This window comes from Schistocerca americana, chromosome 7 (genome assembly GCF_021461395.2).
Source record: "Schistocerca americana isolate TAMUIC-IGC-003095 chromosome 7, iqSchAmer2.1, whole genome shotgun sequence".
In the NCBI taxonomy this organism is placed as follows: Eukaryota; Metazoa; Arthropoda; class Insecta; order Orthoptera; family Acrididae; genus Schistocerca; species Schistocerca americana.
Genome location: NC_060125.1, coordinates 446,695,721 through 446,711,884, shown reverse-complemented (window position 1 = coordinate 446,711,884; position 16,164 = coordinate 446,695,721). Strand labels below are relative to the sequence as shown.

General features: G+C 37.3%; 1 protein-coding gene across 1 annotated transcript in view; it reads right to left on the bottom strand.

The window, feature by feature from the left end:
* Positions 1–16,164, bottom strand: part of LOC124622442 (putative helicase MOV-10) — a 447,321-nt gene that overhangs the window by 16,683 nt on the left and 414,474 nt on the right. The window lies entirely within an intron of this gene.

Genomic DNA, 16,164 nt, shown 5'->3' with positions numbered 1-16,164 from the left:
CACGATGGTGTAGCAGTAAGCACATCTGCCTCATGAGCAGGACATCCAGGTTCAAATTCAATTCCAGTATTGCTACAAATTTTCATTCGTTGCTGCAGTCTGCATGTATACATTATAGACATTTCAGGCTTGGAAAACTCTCTGGAACCATATAGTTTCATCTTTTCATAATGTTTTTCACTTCAGTCAAATCTTGAATTTCCCACTTTTGCTGAAGTTGTTTGGTATCCAAGTGTGTTATGCCTATGCAAGGGAATACCCCTTTACTACAATTTAGGACTACGTGCAGCTCTGTAATTATAGCATACTCTGCTAGTGAATTTGCATTTAACAACTTGCCTACATAAGTTTTTCTTGCTGCCTTGACTATGAGAGTACCATTTCAAAGCTTCAAAATAAATTTGGTGACCCTGCTAATTCTTTCCTCTCTTTTATTAATAATAAATACATTGTTTACCACTGAACATGGTCCTTCACAAAATTTATTTACACTAGTGTTTGAAGACATCTCTGGTGGTCTAGCCATATGTCTCATGTTTCATGAGTCTGATTACTACTCAACTGAACATCCAGGATCCACTGGCATTCCATAAGCAGCAAGGGAACTATAAGCCCATATAGACAGAGCATCACTTGCCTGGGAAAGCATTACAAAACTGAAATGTGGCAGGTACCCCAGAGATTGCTCACTAAATAACCATATAACCTCAACACTCTAATGTCAGTTAGTTAGTTATGTGTTCCATTGATCAATCTCACAGTAACTGTTATGATGTGGAAAGCGTGAAGTGCATTAAGAAAGGCACACCTGAAGCAAGGTTCTTCTTTGTTTTTCTAAGCTTCAGATTATTATTACCTACCCCATTCCCTTAAACAGCACAAAATGCATACATTATACCTACAGATTTATTTGTTCCTATTAAAGAATTCATATACGGTATAGAAGGAGTTGTCAAGGAAACATGATTTCAGTTTATTTCTGAAACTATTACTGGTCCATGTTATTGAGAAAAAAGTTCATTACTGAGTAAATGTACAGTGAGGCAGTTGTAAGAATTCCTAACTTTCTAAACAGATGCCTACAAGATGTGTGACTGTGAGCCACATTATCCTAACCAATTTCTTTTGAGCATTGAATACTTTTGCCTAAGTGTTGAGTTACCCCAAAATATTATTCTGTATGACATCGGAGAGTTAAAGTATGCAAAGTATGTTAGCTTACGAATTACTATATTCTCAAAATTGGCAATTATTCTGGTTGCAAAAGTTTCTGAACCTAGCTACTTATGGAGGAGCTGTAACTTTTCCAAAGACATTATCTGTATCATTTTCACATGGAAGTTGAGAGATATTTTATAAAGTTTGCACCAGTCTCATGACACAGGCAGTTAAGCCAAGATGCTTGCTCCATGGGGCACAGTATTCCACTGACACACAGCATGGTGGTCACTGAACCATGCGCATAGCTCACATGTACAGAGAGCTAGTGATACTCACCAGTCCCCAGCTTGGGAAACCCAGGTTTGCCAAAAACAAACTCAGTCAAACAAGACTGAGGTCCTTACCATTCGAAATTATACAAGAGGTGTATGTGGCATACCAAATGCCATGGATGTAGTGAACATTGACCCTCCCTCCCCCCCAAAAAACCTGGAGAAACTGCATTGACCTAAAAAGGAATTGTGATAGGAACTTACTTTTTTACCTAAAAAACAAAATGAAATACTTCCAGGGTGAGGAATTTTCTTATAAAGTTTCTCCACTGAAAGACATAAAGGCAGTTACTGGTAGTGGAACGCTGAAGATAGTCCTAAACTGTTGGTTCAGCGATGCGTCATGTAGATTAGAGCAGATTCAGATCTACATATACAACCATTTACACTACAAAAATCAATTAGAGGGACAATTCAGCATGATTAATCCAGCATTTAGAAAGCAGTATGTTACTCCAGTAGGACACTGCTGGTACATTAGAACAGAGCAGCAAACATATATTTTACTACTGAAGAAGAATATTCCAATACTAGATGAATGAAATCCTCACTTTTCCTATTTTTGTTCAGTAATATCTTATGGTATAAAGTTTCATAATCTAATTATAATAACATGCTTTTGGGTATAAGGTCACATCATTATGAAACATAACGAAAATGCTCACACTTTGACCCCCTTCCTGTCAATTCTTTTCAGGATGACTAACTGCTGCAGTATGCTGATGGTCTTCCTGTATATACTGTCTCGCTTCAGTTGTCAGGTGGCTATAGAAATCACATACTGAGATGCCAATGGCCAATTCAGTGCAGAGATTGTATTGGAGAGGTGGCTGCATTGTAGGTTACTGCCTGTGCTACTCTGATAGATGACTGGTAGGCGATAGAGGACCTGCAGCTTGTACCCAGGGGTACTGCTTTCCTGCAGTGAGATGCTAATGCCACATGGCAGTTCTCTTGTGGTCACTTGTTTATACTATTGAACGCGGTCATGTTGACCTGCTGGCTGACAAACAATACATGCAGTCTCACAGAATGGGATTGCTGGCAGCCAGGCCACTGGTCACTTGTAGCCATCCTCTCTGTTCATGCAGTTGGGGTGTTTAATTATTTCAATAGTTTCTCTGTTTCTCATTGCTGCATCCATGGCTGCTAAGCAAGCACATTATGTTCTTTAATATTAATAGATGGTCATAGTACTGGCAGTGTTCAGTTGTAGCTGATTTGTTGTGTTGTCCTAGTCACATGTGGCATTCATACTCCAACATGTGAGTGCTAATAGGTCTCCCAGTTTCACCAATGTGGACTTTCACCACATTCACATTGAAGTTTGTAGATGCCTGAAGTGTGGAGATACTCTACACAATACTTTGTGGCCTTCAACAGATCATGGATATTGCAGCCGCTCTAGAATATTGGTTTAATTCTTATGCACTGAATCATCTTGCCTATCAGCCGCTGATGCTTCTCAGGCTCTGGAATATTGGTTACTTCAGTTCCTTTGTCTCTTTTGTTATCACTGTACTTCATAGCTTGTTGTATGTTCTTGTTGCTATATCCACTTACACAGGGTATTGTCTTGAGCTCGTTCATTTCATGTTGCAGTTTGTGAGTATCACTAACATGGTAAGCTCATCAGTCAGTATATTTAGTGCAGCATAATATGTAATCGATGGCAGTGCGACTCACAATGCAGATATCTGTTGATGTATATAAGTTTCTAGTACACTTTATGTTGTTTGACACTAGATGTTCTGAACATTTCAACATCCAGGTAAGAAATCATTCTACTATTTGCTATTTATGGTGTGATATTATACAGGGAAGACCATTAGCAGAGTCCAGGAGTTAGTCACCCTGAAGAGAATCACCGCAAAGATTGTCATGGGCATTTTAGTTGTTTCAGTGATTCGTTTTGATGTGGCCTAATATGCCAAAATGATTTTATTAAACTGACTCTGGCCGCAGAAACCTATTAACTTATATGCTTCATAATTTTCTTGATTGGCACTCAATATGCACATTCCAGTTTCAGTACTTGTCTAGACTTAGTCCTGGTAATTTAAAAGATTCCATTGCTGTTACGTCCTTATTCTTATGGCTTATTTTAATTTTCTGGCATTCTGATAGTTGGGTCCTGAACTGTACTGTAGATTGTATTTTATTGGTTCTGTTGTCTACATAGCAGCTTATGACAAGCTGACTAGTCAGGTTATAAATATACAGGCTGAAAGTCATTTCAAGGCATACATATTTAAGCTTACAATAATACACTTTACACGTAAGTATTTATATAACACCAATATAATAGAGGGAAACATTCCACGTGGGAAAAATTATATATAAAAACAAAGATGAGGTGACTTACCGAACGAAAGCGCTGGCAGGTCGATAGACACACAAACAAACACAAACATATACACAAAATTCAAGCTTTCGCAACAAACTGTTGCCTCATCAGGAAAGAGGGATGGAGAGGGGAAGACGAAAGGAAGTGGGTTTTAAGGGAGAGGGTAAGGAGTCATTCCAATCCCGGGAGCGGAAAGACTTACCTTAGGGGGAAAAAAGGACAGGTATACACTCGCACACACGCACATATCCATCCACACATACAGACACAAGTAGACATATTTAAAGACAAAGAGTTTGGGCAGAGATGTCAGTCGAGGCAGAAGTGTAGAGGCAAAGAAGTTGTTGAAAGACAGGTGAGGTATGAGTGGCGGCAACTTGAAATTAGCGGAGATTGAGGCCTGGCGGATGACGAGAAGAGAGGATATACTGAAGGGCAAGTTCCCATCTCCGGAGTTCGGATAGATTGGTGTTGGTGGGAAGTATCCAGATAACCCGGACGGTGTAACACTGTGCCAAGATGTGCTGGCTGTGCACCAAGGCATGTTTAGCCACAGGGTGATCCTCATTACCAACAAACACTGTCTGCCTGTGTCCATTCATGCGAATGGACAGTTTGTTGCTGGTCATTCCCACATAGAATGCATGCGAAAGCTTGAATTTTGTGTATATGTTTGTGTTTGTTTGTGTGTCTATCGACCTGCCAGCGCTTTCGTTCGGTAAGTCACTTCATCTTTGTTTTTATATATAATATTTATATAACACATTTCATAAACTTAAATATTCTTCAATGGAGTAAAAGCAGTGATGCTGTAAATATGACTTTAGAGTTTTTCCAAATGTATTGACCTTAGTGATAGCTTTTATGTTTTCAGGAAGTTTGTTATAAAGCTTAACTCCCATGTGAAAAGTACCTTTTTGGCACAGTGCTGTGCTGATTTGAGTCATATGTAAGTTTCTGTTTTGTCTGGTAAAGTGCTCATGTATATCACAGTTTTTTTACAGTCTCCGGTCCTTGCCTATTACATTTAATTTAAAGAACAAAAGGGTTTCCATAATGTATACACAAGGTAATGGAGGAATACCAGATTTCTTAAACAGGGGTTTACAATAGTCTCTAGGCTTGCACCCAAACAAGATTCTAATGGCCCTTTTTTGTAGTTTAAAAGTGCTATTAGCTGTTTTAGAGTTTCCCCAGAAGGTGACCCCATATCTAAGACGAGAATGAAAGTACGCATGATATGCATTCAATACTGTTTTCTCACTACAGCATGATTTTAATGAACAAAGGATTTCTGAGATGATCAGAGGCATTTATTTGTTAGTTCTGAAGGAGAGCATTGTCTAAAAGCTAAGCTACAAGTTCAAATTCTGGAATGAGCAGATTTGTTTTTGCTTTTTTTAAAACTGCAGTTCAATAACAACAGTAACTAATTTAGAAGTAAAGGTAACAATTTACCAAATAGTAGCGGCATTGACTCAGCAACATACACATAAACAAGACTGAAATTTTGCAATCCTGTTTATGTGCCTGTTGATGGTTCAATACCTTTACTCTTTGGGGAGCTGCTATTTTTACTCCCAAATCATTTATATTCTACCAGAACATTCAACTACACATCATCCACCAATATAGTACCAGAAGGAGAAATGATTTACACTGTCCACCACTCATTACACAGGAAAGAATGAGCTATTCACACATAAAATTCTTTGTCCATTTATGCACAAGTGTCCATTACCTTCAAACACAAACTGAAATCTTATTTGCTTGGCAACTTCTTTTACTCCATAAAAGAATTTTTGAGTATGTAATACAATGATGTGTGCAATTTTACACAGAGTAAAGTACAAATTTCTAAATGAAATGCACACACACAAACACACACACACACACACACACACACACACACACACACACACACACACAGTGATGTAAACTAGCCTAATGCACAGAGTGATCATAAGACAGTAACCCCATACAAATCTATTTATATGTAAATGTCATTTTTCATGCATTGTTGCTTACATTTTATGTGTTTTTAATTTAACACAAAACTATGTAAATCTCATTTCCACTAGATCATGTGAGCAGATGAAAATCATACAAACATGGAAGTTATGTAATCGTTGTGAACCAGTTACCTGAATATTTTAAAATATAGAAGCAGAAAGGAATGAATTCATAATTAAACAGACCCAATAAACCTTTATGGCCTTAAAAATTTCAGATTTTTTCAAAGTAAAAGCTCTTGACCATCTTACCTTACAAAGAACACAACAAAGCCAGCACAAAATCCAGTTAAGTACCATTTAACACTTTCAAATGCAGACATGCATACTTATAAAATTACAACAAAAATTGACCAGTGTCAGTGCTTTGATGTGTCAATGGAGGTTGAACACTATTTAAAAAAAGGCATTTTACAACACACACACACAAATCACAAACTCTGAAACATAACAGGTTTCAAAAAGCGAAGCTCTATAGTAAATTAAATGAGTAGGTACTGTAAAACTGACAGTGGTTCTCAGTGATTATCTATAACAAAAATATTTTTGCAGATGAAATGAGCTGGCCTACAAGTGATCTAAAAATAAAAATTTTAACTCTGAAGATGTAAGCTTCGACAATAACATAGCCTAAAAACAAAATGAAAACTGATCATTGTAAAATGTTAGTGAACATAAGGTAAAAGATAAAGCTATCCTCAACCTGAAGGTTGGCTTGAACATCATAGTGCTGTACAAGGCATGGTGTTACTGGAGATGATATGGTATGCCCCTGCCTTTCTACAACCTCTGAACTGCAACTAGGGGGTCATATAGTTTCATCTTAAGTTTAACAACATTCATTTGTGCAAGAAAATTCCCCACACCTATAAGTCCATTAGATGCATAAATTCTGAAACTCTTTCTGCCTTTAATTTACCATTTGTCAAACATAGATTGTGATCAGCTGTATAGGATAACTAATGGTGAGGTTTCTTCCAGAAAACCATGGATTACTGAAAGAATTAAAATTTCTTACAGGACTAAGTGACAATTACACGCCTCATTTAGAGTATCAAATGATATCTTTGAAATAACTAATTATCTACATCTACAACTATACTTTGCAAATCACTGTGAGGAGCATGGCAGAGGGTATGTCCCATTGTACCAGTTATTAGGGTTTCTTCCCATTCCATTCACATATGGAGTGTGGGAAGAATTATTGTTCGAATGCCTCAGCGCACACAGTAATTATTGTGATCTTATCCTCACAATCCAGATGTGAGCATACATAGGGGATTGTAGTATATTCTAAGTGCAATCATTTAAAGCCAGTTCACAAAACTTTGTTAATAGACTTTCTTGGGACAGTTTACGTCTATGTTCAAGAATCTTCCAGTGCAGTTGCTTCAATATCTCTGTGCCTCTTTTCCATGGATGAAACAAACCTGTGACCATTCATGCAGCAATTCTCTGTATGTATTCAATATCCCCTGTCAGTCATATGTGGTACGGGTCCCACATACTTGAGCAATATTCTAGAAATGGTCACACAAACGGTGTGTAAGCAATCTCCTTCGTACATTGATTGCACTTCTCAGTATTCCACCAATAAACTGAAGTCTACCTCCTGCTTCACCCACAACTGAATCTATGTGATCATTCCATTTCATATCCCTCAAAGTGTTACTCTCACATATTTGTATGAGTTGGCCTATCCCAACAGTGATTCACTGATATTACAGTCATAGGATACTATTTTTTTTTGTTTTGTTTTGTGGAGTGCAAAATTTTACATTTATGAACATTTAATGCAATTCGCCAACACCTGCACCATTTTGAAGTCTTGTCAAGATCTGACTGAATATTTATCCAGCTTCTTTCACATACTCCTTCATTATAGACAAGTGCATTATCTACCAAAAGCCTGACTTTACTTTTAATACTGTTTCCAAGGCCATAAGAAGGGTAGTTGAACTGATCCACAAAACTACCATCCAGTATCCTTGACATTGATTTGTTGTACAATCTTAGGACATATTTGAGCTCAAACATAATGAGTCTCTTGAGCAGCAAGACCTCCTCAATGCCAATCAGCAAGAGTTTCGAAAACACCAGTAATGTCTCCTGTCCCATTCACTATTGACTGGACACTGACTTTGGTACCACTAACAGCCTTTACATACAAACATAATTTCTTTGTGTTCTGCGAAAGGTCACTTGACAATGTGAACAGCAAGGGTCCCAACATATTTCCCTGGGGCACACCCGAGTATGGGTGGCGATGACTCTCCATCCAAGATAACATACTGTGTCCTCACTACAAAAAAGTCCTCAATCCAGTCACAAGTTTCACTTGACACCTCATATGACCATACTTTTGACAATAAGTGTAATCATGGTACTGAGTAAAATGATTTTCAGAAATCAAGAAATACAGTATCTATCTGACTGCCCTGATCCAAAGCTTTCAGTGTATCATGTGAAAAAAGTGTGAGTTGGGTTTCACATCACTAATGTTTTTGAAACCCTTGCTGGTTGGTATTGAGGAGGTCCTGTTGTTCAAGAGACTCATTATGTTTGAGCTCAAATATGTTCTAAGATTCTACAGCGAATCAGTGCCAAGGATATTGGACAGTAGTTTTGTGGATCAGTTCTATTACCATTCTTATACACAGGTATACACACACCTGTGTCATTTTCCAAGAACTGGGCATGTTTCTTTCTTCAATGAATCTACAATAGATTACAGATAGGAGAGGGGCTAACTCAGCCACAAATTCAGTATAGAATCTGACAGGGATTCCATCGGGGCCTGGAGCCTTGTTCAATTTTATTGATTTCAGCTGTTTCTCAACACCACTGATACTAATATTGGTTTCATTCATTTTTTCTAGGGTATGAGGGTTAAACTAGGTCATTTCTCCTTGGTTTTTCTTTGTAAAGGAATATTTGAAAACAGAGTCAAGTGTTTCAGCTTTTGCTTTGCTACCCTCAATTTCATTTCCTGTCTCATTCACTATTGACTGGACACTAACTTTGGTACCACTAACAGCCTTTACATACAACCATAATTTCTTTGGGTTCTGTGAAAGACCACTTGACAATAGTCACTGAAGCCCTCATTCATTGCCCTCTTGACAAGCGAATGTGTTTCATTAAGCATCTCTCTGTCTATAGACCTATGCTTTGTTTTACACCTATCATAAATTACATATATTATAAACTGTATTGTAAAATTTTTAAAAGGGTGATAAACAAATCCACAAGCTTACATATTAAATCTGAAATTGATAACTCTAAGTACAAAATAAAAACAATCTGGAATGTTATGAATAGAGAGTTTAGCAAGAGCAATAAGAACAGTAATACCACAGAGATAAGCTATAATGATAAGGTTGTATGTAATCCTGTAACAACTTCTAACACATTTAACAATCACTTCTTCACTGCAGCAAAACATTTATGTTTTAAGGATTCCTTAATCACGGCCAATTATTACAAAGAGCTGTCTGCAACATTTATGTCCCAATTTGTACAATGTATACGACCCAATTTTTATAGCTCCAGTCACTATTAGTGAAGCTAAAAATATAATCAAGGCCTTAAAAAACAAAAATACTACAGGTGTTGATGGTATTTCATCTAAATCCCTAAGGAATTGGATTGATTGTATATGTCGCTGTCTGCCACGTTTTCCATGAATCTTTGCAGCGAGGTGCTGTCCCTGAGAGATTAAAGTGTGCTATTGTGAAATTACTTTTTAAGAAGGGTGACAAAACTAATTTATAAAACTTCCATCTAACATCTCTGTAAGTTCCTTCTTAAAAATAGCAGAGAAAATGATGTATAAAACAATTGTAGACCACTTCAATATTCCCAACAACCTCAGTAGTAATAAATTTGATTTAAAAAAAATTCTTGAGTCAATAAATAACAAAATGTCATCTATTGAGATCGTTTGTGACACATCAAAGCATTTGACTGTGCAGACCACATTTCCTTAAGGAAGGCTGATTCTTGTGGTAGCATGATAGGTGAAATTGAATGACATCTGCACAATAGATACAAACATCGATAATATGAGACTCAACTCACACTTTCCTCATGTGACACACTGAAAGCTATAGATCAACGCAGACAGGTAATGCACTATTTCTTGATTTCCGAAGAACACTTGACTCGGTACCACACCCGAATCTATTGCCAAAAGTTCGATCATATGGGGTATCAATTGGAATTTGTGATGAGACTGAGGACTGATTGCCAGGGAGAACAAAGCATGTTATCTTGGATAGAGAATCATCGTCAGATGTAGAAGTAACTTTGGGTGTGCTCCAGGGCAGTGTGTTGGGATTGTTGCTGTTCATATTGTATATTAATGACTCTGCAGACAATATTGATAGTAACCTCAGACTCCTTGCAGATGATGCCATTATTTATAATGAAGTACTGTCTGAAAGAAGCTGCACAAATATTGTCAGATCTTGATAAAATTTCAAAGTAATGCAAATATGGCAACTTGCTTCAAATGTTCAGAAATGTAAAATTATGCACTTCAAAAAATGAAAAAATGTGGTATCTTATGGCTATAACGTCAATGAGCCACAGTTGAAATTGGTCAACTCATACAAATACCTAGGTGTAACTTTTTGTAGGGATATGAAATGGTCTGATCACATAGGCTTACTTGTGGGTAAAGCAGGTGGTAGACTTTGGTTTACTGGTATAATACTGAGGAAGGGCAAGCTGTCTGCAAAGGAGATAGCTTACAATTCACTCATCCAACCCATTCTAGCATATTGCTTAAGTGTGTGGGATCCATGCCAAATAGGACTAACAGGGGCTATTGAACATATACATAGAAGGGCAGCACAAATCGTCATAGGTTTTTTTGACTCACGGGAAAGCATGACAGAGATTCTGAAGAAACTGAACTGGCGGACTCTTGAAGACAGATGTAAACTATTACAAGAAAGTCTACCAATATAGCTTCAAGAATCGTTTGGAACTGATGACTCTAGGAATATACTACAACCCCCTATATGTCTTTCAAACAGGGGTTGTGAGTACAAAATTAAAATAATTAACGCATGCACAAAAGCATTCAAACAATCATACTTCCTGTGCTCCATACGTGAATCGAATGGGAAGAAACCCTAATAACTGGTACAACAGGGTGTAGTCTCTGCCATGCACTTCAAAGCAAAGCACTCATCCAATGCATTCTAGCATATTGGTCAAGCGTGTGGGATCCATGCCAAATAGGACTAACAGGGGATGTTGAACATATACATAGAAGGGCAACACAAATCATCATAGGTTTGTTTGACTCATGGGAGTTTGCAGAGTATGGATGTAGACATAAATACAGAATAGAAAGCAGAAGGTGATTCTTAATGGTTCTGATGGCTGTCCTGTTTCATCTGACTGGGGCACACTAGAATGTAAGAGTGCCACAAGCATCATTTTGTGGCCTTTACTGTTTCCTATCTTCATCAACAGCCTCCCACTATGTACAAACACCAAGAAAAAATTTACGATTTTTGCTAATGGCACTACTATTCTCCTTGAAAGCCACGCTATCACTGACCTACAAAATAAATGTAATGCTGTATCTAGTATACATTTTACACTGGTTTAAGTCCAATGGATTAACTCTACATATTGAAAAATCTCAATATAACCAATTTTATGCATCACAGCAATCCCCTTGAACTGTGACAGCCAAAATATATTACATGGTGAGCCTTTTAAATTCCTGGCCATTCTAATTGATGTCAAGCTAAACTGATCTCTGCATATTCTACATCTTCATGAAAGACTTAGTCTGGGAATTTAATACTCTTCATGTAATTACCCTTGTTGGTGGTATGAATGCTATCAAAGATGCTTATTTTGTTTTTACTCTATCAGGTGATATGGTATAGCTATTTGGGGTAATCAACCTTTAGCTGAAAATTCTTTAGTGTATATAAAAAAAATAAGAGTTAGAATCATGAGTGGTGTTCATCTAACATATTCTTGCAGAAACCTGTTCTGTAAGATCCAAATGATAATCACCATGTCTCAATACTTATTTTCTTTGATGATTTTTGTCTCTACTAAGCATTCTTTTTTTAAAACAGTATTTCATTCCATGACCACAAAAACATAGTGTATGTTAAATGATTTATGTAGAGATCTAAACAATTTAAGTCTTGTGCAAAAAAGTGTTCATTATTCTGCCACAAAAGTGAATGAAAATCCACATTAATGTCTTGCCTTGTCTTAAATCCAGATTAAGAAAATACCTTATTGATAAATCCTTATACTCTCTTTATGAGTACCTGCAGACAAATCAATGGTAGTTTCTACAAATTTGTATCTTCTCTTGTATTTATATTTTGAGACTTCGTACTGATAATGTGTTAAACATTACTTATATTCCTTGTTTAAGATGAATAATGTGTAAATATTCTTTTTCTGTACCTAAAGTTATTTTCAGTAATTGATGTCATGGCTACCTAAACTATATCTTCTTAATGTTGCTCCAACCTTCATGCTTATACAACAATTTAATAATTTTTTATTATTGTAAAAGTTTATATTGTATCTCTATAAAAATATAAAACTGACTCATTTAACAGCCTTGGGATACATCACAATACTGTTTCATCGAATTTGTAACAAATAAATAAAGAAAATAAAACATGGACTATGCAATCCAGTTACTGCTTAAAAATTAAATGATTCTGTGAACACATTTATTTTAAGAAAAGTTTATTATTGCTGTATGATATATATGACTGAGACATAGTTTTGATCTCTTACCAGACCTTTGAATTATCAATCGAATTTAATTATATAACAATGAAAATAATCAATTATTGATAATATAAAGCAAATGGATGGATAAAAATGTAATCATGAAGCAGCAGTAGGGGAACACACACACAAAAGGCTTTAACTTTTACAAGCTTTCAGAGCCAGTGTGTGACGAAGCAAGTGGGACATTTTTACTTCCCCTCTTGTTTTGCCATCTGCCTACTTAAATTAGTTTTTTCAATTTTAACTAATTACATTAACATACATGAATATAATCTGCATTTCTGTAAAAGAGAAAGCCTGGCCCTTAGTTTTACAGAATATAACACCAGATCTAATTTTGTGCTTATTTTTAGGTTTGTAATTGATTTTCTAATTTATTTTGACTATTCCTAGTTAGTATCGTTTGTTATAGGGTGAAATCAATAATTAATTCGTAACTTAAATTCTATTGTTGACGTATACAGAAATGTAAATTCTGTGCTAATTATAAACATTTGGAGGAGCAACTAATAGTATTCTTAAAGGATTTATTTGGCTCTATTCGAAAACATGTTAGCAAACCCAGCCCTTAATTAATTCCAAAGTAACTAACAGTTTTGTCAAAAGTATAGTTTGCGTAACTATATATGTTGATTTCATGATTTAATCAAATATTTCGGCCTAACCCTTGCAGTAGAAGAAAAGGTTAAAAAACGGAATTTTTTGACGTATTCAGCTAATTTAATGAGCTAAGTTTTAATTGTAATTTCTGTTCCAAACAATGTGTAGTTTCAGAATCTATTATTGTGATGAAATGTCATGACCCAATTTTTGGTCATGAGACAGTCAGTCCACGGCCAAGTTTCAGATGAGAAACCTGTGCTGGTTAGTACAACAACAATGCTTCAACTTAACTTGAAACAAGTGTTACACAATTAGGCCGTGTGTTAAAAAAATGACACTGCCTGCTCCATATGTACCTTTATATTCTTCAAGAACTGTGAACTTTGTGGTTAGATTTTCACTGCTTGAAGATGTTCAATAATAAACCATTGTAGCAGTATGTGGATGTTCACCTGAAAACTATTAATGAGGCTTATCAATAGTTAAATGATAGTGCACTGGCCATATTAAATGTGTATATGGGGGGTTGTGAAAAGTGAAAGTAAACATCTGTGAAATGCATATGTGCATCTTTCAGCTACATCATTCAAAGTAGTCAGTGTTTACTTCCCAATCCCATTTTTCAGCCAGTGTAACAACGCAGTATGTTGACACCGAGGACAACAAATGAAGAAAATAAAGTAGGCGAACTGCTCCTTCTTATGGAAGAAGAGATGAAGAGGAAGGAAGTGAAGGAAAAGGACTGGAGAGGTTTAGGGAAAGGGGTGCAGTTTAGAAAAGTCTCCCAGAACCCCAGGTTGGGGTAGACTTATTGGATGGGATGAGAAGGAAAGACAGACTAATATGCAAGAGAGGGATTACTACTAAAACATCATGCACGAGTTAATAAGAATGAAAAGTTAAGTGCATTGTATGTAACAGAGGTGGAAGGGGGTGCGCAAAAAGTAGATAAGTCAGAAAATAAAATATGTAGAAAACTAAAAAGTAGTGAAGAAAGGAGTAGTTACTGTGAATAAATGCTGAGATGGAAGGAATTAATGTAAATGACGGCCAGGTGGGTGGCGAGAATGAAGGGCATGCTCTAGTGCTAATTCCCACCAGCCGAATTCTGAGAAACTGGTGTCTTGGTGAAGAATCCAGATCACACGTATGGTGAAACAGGCACTGAGGTCATGACTATCATATTGTACAGCATGCTCTGTGACAGAATGTTGTGTGTTGCCTGTATTGCACCCTCTGCCTATGCCCATTCATCTTGACTGATAACTGAGGGCTAGTCATGCCAATGTAAAAGGCTGAACAGTGTTTACATAACAGTTGGTATATGACGTGTCGTTTCACAGGTGGCTCTCCCTTTGATAGTATATGTTTCGCCAGTTACAGGACTGGAACAGGCGTTCGTATGAGGGTGCATAGGGCAAGCCTTGCAGTGAGGACAGTCAAAGGGGTAGGAGCCATAGGGTAGGGAGATGGGCACAGAAGGAGCATAGGGTCTGACAAGGATATTGCAGAGACTGGGAGGGCAGTGGAAAGATATTCTATGAATAGTGGGCAAAATCTCAGACAGAATGGATTTAATTTCAGGACATTATTTTAGGAAATCATGGCCTTGTCAAAGTGCCACGGGATTCAGAATAGGACCATTTTCTAGCTTGTCTGATATTCATGCTCATCCCACTCCCACCACACACCTTGCTTGTCACCACTGATGCCATCTTCCTCTGTATCAGAAACCCCCCCCCCCCCCACACACACACATACATGGTCTGTATGCTGCTGAACATTTTCTCAGTCAAAGCCCACCCGATTCCTAGCCTTTTACATCCTTCCTGCTCATCTTAATCAACTTTATAGTTAACAACAATTAATCTGCCTTTGAGGGGAACAGATCAGGGGTATGGCAAAGGGAACCAGGATGTCTCCTTGCAATGCCAACCTTTTCACGAGTCACTTGGAGGGGACTTTTCTGGGATTGACCTGTTAAAATTCCTGGAATCTCTAAATACCTTCTCCCAATTAAACTTCACGTGGTCCAATTCCAAATCCCATGCTACTTTCCTGGAGGTTGATGGCATCCTCACCAAAGGCCAGCTACACACATCCATCCACATAAAACCTACTAACAAACAACAATACTTACATTCTGGCAGTTGCCATCCTTACCTAAAATCATGCCCTGAAATGAGATCCAATCTCTCTGAGATTTTGCCCACCACACCTAGAAAAACTTTTTGTCACCCTCCCAATCTCCGCAATACCTTTGTCAGATCCTATGCTCCTTCTACACCCATCTCCCTACACTATGGCTCCTACTCCTGTGACAATGTCCCTGCTGCAAGACTTGCCCTATGCACCGTTGTACCACCACCTATTCCTGCCCTGTAACTGGCAAAACATGCACTATCAAAGGGAGAACCACCTGTGAAACAACACATCAAATACCAGCTGTTATGTAAACACTGTTCAACCTTTTACATCAGCATGACTACCATCTCAGGTTTTCAAATCTCATCTGGTGCAGTCCCCAACAATCAGTCTTTCCTTCCCATCCCATTTAGGAAGTCGCCCCTGACCTGAGGTTCTGTGTGACTTTTCTAAACTGTACCCCTTTTCCTAAATCTCTCCAGTCGTTTTCTTTCACCCCTATTCCTTCCCCTTCAGATCTGCCAGAAGAAGCAGGGAGCCACTGGCTCTGAAAGCTTGTAAAATTTTTTTGTGTGTGTGTTCCCCTGCCATCACTTTGAGAGTAGATTTTTTATCTATACATTTACATTGAATTACTATTAGGATTTAAAATTTCTGTATATTGATAACCTATTTAAACAGATGATTATTGTATTTTTTTTAAAATCTTAATTTGCTCATTATTTGTGACCAACACTGCCAGACATGATGGTCATGTAAGCGTGAGGTGTGC